This window comes from Bubalus bubalis, chromosome 3 (genome assembly GCF_019923935.1).
Source record: "Bubalus bubalis isolate 160015118507 breed Murrah chromosome 3, NDDB_SH_1, whole genome shotgun sequence".
Taxonomy (NCBI): Eukaryota; Metazoa; Chordata; class Mammalia; order Artiodactyla; family Bovidae; genus Bubalus; species Bubalus bubalis.
This window is the reverse complement of record NC_059159.1, coordinates 116,772,600-116,778,599: the sequence shown is the minus strand read 5'-3', so window position 1 is coordinate 116,778,599 and position 6,000 is coordinate 116,772,600. Positions and strand designations below refer to the sequence as shown.

At 37.6% G+C, this 6,000-nt stretch overlaps 1 long non-coding RNA gene across 1 annotated transcript in view; it reads right to left on the bottom strand.

Moving 5' to 3' along the window:
• Nucleotides 1-3,392: 3,392 nt before the first annotated feature.
• The window catches only part of LOC112583906, a 264,902-nt gene continuing 262,294 nt past the window's right edge, over nt 3,393-6,000 (bottom strand). The window contains exon 9 of the long non-coding RNA XR_006549966.1: nt 3,393-3,528. This is a non-coding gene — a long non-coding RNA (uncharacterized LOC112583906). The remainder of the gene's footprint in view (nt 3,529-6,000) is intronic.

Here is a 6,000-nt window from a genome sequence, read left to right as displayed (position 1 = left end):
TTCAAGCCCAAACACCAACTAGACTAGCAATGAGGTCCTTAAAGTCTTCTGGATACTACTTACACACCTACTAGATTGGACAAAATTCAGAATTCTGTCAACAACAAATATGGAGCAATAGGAACTCTCATTCTCTGCTGGTAGAAATGCAAAATGGTACATCCATTTTGGAAGACACTTTGGTGGTTTCTTGTTAAACTAAGCCTGCTTTTACCATACAAAGGCAAACATGCTTCTTGGCATTTTCCCAAAGTTGAAAACTTACATCCATATGAAAATCTGCACACCAATGTTTATATCAGCTTTACTGATATATGGCAAAACATGGAAGAAGCTAAGATGTCCTTCAGAAGGTGAATGGATAAAACAACTGTGGTACATCCAAAATGGAATATTCAGTTCAGTTCAGTTCAGTTCAGTCACTCAGTCGTGTCCGACTCTTTGCGACCCTATGAACTGCAGCACGCCAGGCCTCCCTGTCCATCACCAACTCCCAGAGTTCACTCAGACTCACATTCATCGAGTCAGTGATGCCATCCAGCTAACTCATCCTCTGTCATCCCCTTCTCCTCCTGCCCCCAATCCCAACCAGCATCAGAGTCTTTTCCAATGAGTCAACTCTTTGCATGAGGTGGCCAAAGTACTGGATTTTCAGCTTTAGCATCGATGTTGATTCTGGATTATAGTAAAAGTTGTGTTTTGAAATTTTTAGTTGAAAAATAATAAAAAGGACTAGGAATATTGATAGGATTATTGTGAGTCATGTTGATGTGTCTAGTTGTGGCATATCACCAAGGAGAGTATTATGCTCTCAATCTCTAACTTAAAAGGTTAGCGCTGATATAGCTTCTTAACGATTTTATAGTATTGATGCAGATCATTTTTCAAAGTATTTTAGTGGGACTAGTTCAAGAACAATGGGCATGAAACTATGATTTGATCCACAGATCTCTGAATATTGACCGTAATATTAGCCTGGTCAGGTTGATATGAGGGTTGTTTGACTTAGACAACCTGGGATTGCATCTGTTTTTAGTCCTAAGGAAGGCACAGCTCATGAGTCCAATACATCTTTGGAGGAAATTGATATTCGAATTGTTATCTCTATAGGTAACACAACTCGGTTATCTACTTCTAGTAGTTGTAGTTCCCCTGGCTTTAATTCCGATATTGGAATTATATAGGAGTCGAAGCTTAAGTCTTCATAATCTGTGTGCTCATAACTTCAGTATCATTGATGTCCCATAGTTTTTACTGTAAGGGATGGATTATTAATCTCATCTATTATATATAGAATTCATAGAGATGGAAAAGCAATTAAAATTAAAATAATGTCTGGCAGAATAGTTCAAATTGTTTCCACCTCTTGTGCATCTATTGTGCTAGTATGGGTTAGTTTTGTTGTTAATATTAAATATGTGAAATAATGTAAAGTACTAGTGAGCTAATTAAAAAGATTATTATTAGTGTGTGGTCATGAAAATGCAAGAATTCTTCTATAATGGGTGATGTTGCATCTTGAAAGCCTAGTTGTATGGGGTATGCCATATGAGATGTACAGGGCTTTCAGCTATAACTTAACTTCGACAAAGTTATATAATGTTTTACTAACATCTCATTAATTGAGAAAGACATAGTGGCTATGATGTTGGCTTGAAACCAATAATAGGTGGTTCAATTCCTTCCTTTCTTATTTTAGGTTGACATATGTAGGTTCTTCAAATGTATGGTGGGGGGCATCCGTTTAATCACTCTAAATTTGTTGTGGTTAAATCTACAGTCAGGACTTCTCGTTTAGATGTGAGTGCTTCTCAGATAATGAAAATCATTAGTATAACTGCTGTTAGGGAGATGAATGAGCCTATGGATGAAATGGTATTTCATATTGTGTATGTGTCTGGGTAATCAGAGTATCGTGGTGGTATACCAGATAGTCCTAAGAAATGTTGTGGGAAGAAAGTTATATTTACACCTACAAATATGATTGCAAAGTGGATTTTGGCTCATGTGGTGTTGCCTGAGAATAATGGAAATCAATGCACAAATCCTCCTATAATAGCAAATACAGCCCATATTGATAATACGTAATGGAAATGTGTGACTACATAGTATGTGTCGTGGAGAACAATACCAAGGGAAGAATTGGCTAGCACAATTCCGGTCAAGCCTCCTACTGTAAAAAGGAAGATGAAGCCCAGGGCTCATATCATAGTGGGAGATCATTTGATATTGCCCCCATGAAGTGTTGCTAGTCAACTAAAGACTTTTACTCCAGTTGGGATAGCAATAATTATGGTAGCTGATGTGAAGTAGGCCTGTGTGTCAACGTCTATTCCGACTGTGAACATGTGGTGAGCCCATACAATAAATCCTAGGAACCCAATTGATATTATAGCTCAAAATATTCCTATATACCCAAATGGTTCTTTTTTTCCTGAATAATAAGTCACGATGTGAGAAATTATTCCAAATCCAGGTAGAATAAGAACATATACTTCAGGGTGTCCAAAGAATCAGAATAAGTGTTGGTACAGGAATATTATTCACTGTTAAACATGTTAGCAAGCCAGGGAAAGACACGGAGGAAATTAAATGCATACTACTAAGTGATAGAAGCCAATCTAAAAAGGCTACATACAATACAATTTCAACTATATGACAATTCTCTAAGAATATGGAAACAGTAAAAATATCAGAGATTCCCAGGGGTTGGAAGAAGAGAAGAATGAATAGATAGAGCACAGATGATTTTCAGGAAAGCGAAAAATAAAAACCTCTGCATGATGTCATAATGATAGTTATATGTTACTACACATTTGTCCAAATACATACAATCTACAATGTGCATACACACTAAGTCACTTCAATCATATTTGACTCTCTGAGACTCTGTGGCCTGTAGCCCACTAGGCTCCTCTGTCCATGGGATTCTCCAGGCAAGAATACGGGAGTGATGGCCATGCCCTCTTCCAGAAGATCTTCCTGATCCAAGAATCAAGTCTGCTTCTCTTACGTCTCCTGCGTTGGCAGTCAGGTTCTTTACCACTATTGTCACCCAGGAAGCCCAACATCAAGAGGGAATTGTAATGTAAAGTATGATTACGATGTTCATCAATTTAAGTTCATCAATTCTAACAAATGTACGTCTCTGGTGGGGGACATTGATAATGAAGAGGCTATGCATGTGAGCAGGCAGGGAGTATGTGAGAAATTAGTGCATCTTCCCCTCAAACTTCCTGTGAACCTAAAAGTGCTCTAGAAAGATAAAGTCTTAATAAAAAAAAAATCATAGTAGCACCTCCATCTCTGGAGCACATATTATCAAAATATGTGGTAAAATTCAACAGCTCTTCCTGGGGATGAGGAATGGGGGAAAGGGACCACTTACACCATTAGGAATAGGAGGAAACGTCCTTAATCTGCTAAAATGAATCTCCCCAAATCCTCCAGCAAGCTTAATGGTAGAAACATTTGAATTAATTCTTTTGAAAGCATATTTCTATTTAACATCAATTTAACTGGTCAGTTCTGTAACAAAAAGAATAACAAATAAGGAATAACAATTGAAAAGAAATAAGTCTGTCATCACTCATTGGTCAAGCTCATTAATCATAGTGTTCAGATTCTAGATTTCCTTCCTGAAGCCAATATTAAAAATCATCATTGTCTGTTTAATCTCAGCAGTGGGTACACAAGACTCCATTATATAAATCTCTATGTTTGGGATCATTTTTAATTTTAAATTTAATATGTTTCAACTTGAAGGAAGTTTAAGAAAAACACTTGCATCTTACTTAAGCAAAAATAACTATCAGAGTATACCACTTTTTAACATTTCCAAATATAACTAAGGGAGAGAAATAATTTTCAATCAGTAATTCTTTAAATGAACATTTAGTGATAGTAATAAAAATCAACTAAAAGAGCATGTGCCACAGATTAAAATAATGCCTAAGAACATTCCCAATAAAAAGATCAATTTCATGTTTCATGAACTGTCCCTTTGGCCTATGGCTTGTGACATAAAAGTCTAGAACAGAGCTGTCCACATTTGAATATGTGGATTCAACTGGCTTTAAGATACAGAAAGCATGGCTTGTTTTTAGTAAGATTAAAAACAAGTTTTCATTTTTTTATGGACACTAAAAAATGCAAATAAAGCTAAATCTCTTACAAAGTACTTGGGTCATTACAATTAAAATATGAAGAAAAGAATAATCTATGAGTCAGCTGTTTTTTATTCTTAGCAGTCATATATAAATTCATATATACACATATGGAATACGGAAATGTTTTGCTGCTGCTGCTGCTAAGTCGCTTCAGTCGTGTCCGACTCTGTGAGACCCCATAGATGGCAGCCCACCAGGCTCCCCCGTCCCTGGGATTCTCCAGGCAAGAACACTGGAGTGAGTTGCCATTTCCTTCTCCAATGCATGAAAGTGAAAAGTGAAAGTGAAGTCGCTCAGTCGTGTCCGACTCTAGCGACCCCATGGACTGCAGCCCACCAGGCTCCTCCGTCCATGGGATTTTCCAGGCAAGAGTACTGGAGTGGGTTGCCATTGCCTTCTCCAATGGAAATGTTTTACTAATAGACAAAACACCTTACAAATACATTACCATTTCACTGACTTTTAGAGCTGTGGTTCACAGTCTGAACTGGAGTGGCTCCTCCACGATGTGTGGCAGGTCCTTGAAAGGAAACTTGGCATGCCCCATTCCCACAGCTAATCACGTCACCACAGTCTCCAAATCTACAGCTAATCATGTCACCACAGTCTCCAAAGACAGCATTACCTAAGTGATGCAATCCTGAATGAAGGGAAGCATTAACCTCCAGCCTGAGGAAAGGTCAAACCCTCATGTCTGAAACATTATCTAAGTTATCAAATTATTATTGGAAGAAATGCGGCCTTCTGCTGCTTCGAACCAGAGATGATTACCATGGGGTAGACATCTGAGTGAGTGATGCTATAACCTCATTTTACATGACTTGGCTTGCTGCCAATGTTTGTAGTAGTCAGATTTAATTTTCATGACACTATGAAATGTGTGCTGCATGTAAAATATTAATGTAGCACATAATTGGGCCATCTGAAATATCCAAGTTTATGTACACTGATAAATACTGACTTGGTGAAATGCTCTGTCATTCATAGACCACCCCCCCCCCCAAAATTAAATTTTACTATCTATTCTAATTCCAACTTGCTCAAACTTCCTCTGATGTTTCTGTTCTGTTGATGCATATTAGAAGGACCCAACCAGTTTATAAGAATAAATGCTCTTCTTAGCCGTAACCATAGAGTGGATCTAATAATATAGGATTAGACATATTAAAACACCTTATTAGGAAACAGCAATAAAGCTTTCCCTATACTGTAATTTCTTTGATCCAAAGGTCATCTATCTAAGGGAGCCTACTCTCTTCACCCAGTCTGTGTGGATTTATAACTGACCTGTGAGTTTACACTGGACTTTCTCAAATTTGTGAATAAATAACTACTTTATAGAGCCAGAAGAAATGGAATGATCATAAATAACAGGGTAGTAACAAGAAACTTCCATCAAGTAAGTAAATTTCCCAACCCTTTCTCACTCTCTGGCCTGAAAACTGTAAAGCATGCAAGAATCAATTTCAGAACCCTAAAATCTATAAAGAAAAAAAAGCACAATATTGTGGTAGGGCCTTGACAATTTCTGAGGTTTTCACTTGGATGTTGCTCTTCTTATAGGGTTAAAATTTTCTCATTGATCCTTGATTGGCTTAAGACTTATCTTTTCTATTGTTTTGTTTTCTGCTATCCTCTTTCCACACACTTAGAGCCACATCTTGGTGGGCTTTTTACTTGGTGCTTGGGAAGTCCATCTTGAAACGTTTCCCCATCCAGTCAGTTGTCTTCATAGCACATGGGGACACATGGAGTCCCTGCGCACAGAGCACATTTTAGACAAGCTTTCATCCCGCTGTGCTCAGTTTTTCAATTATGTCCAACTGTGTGT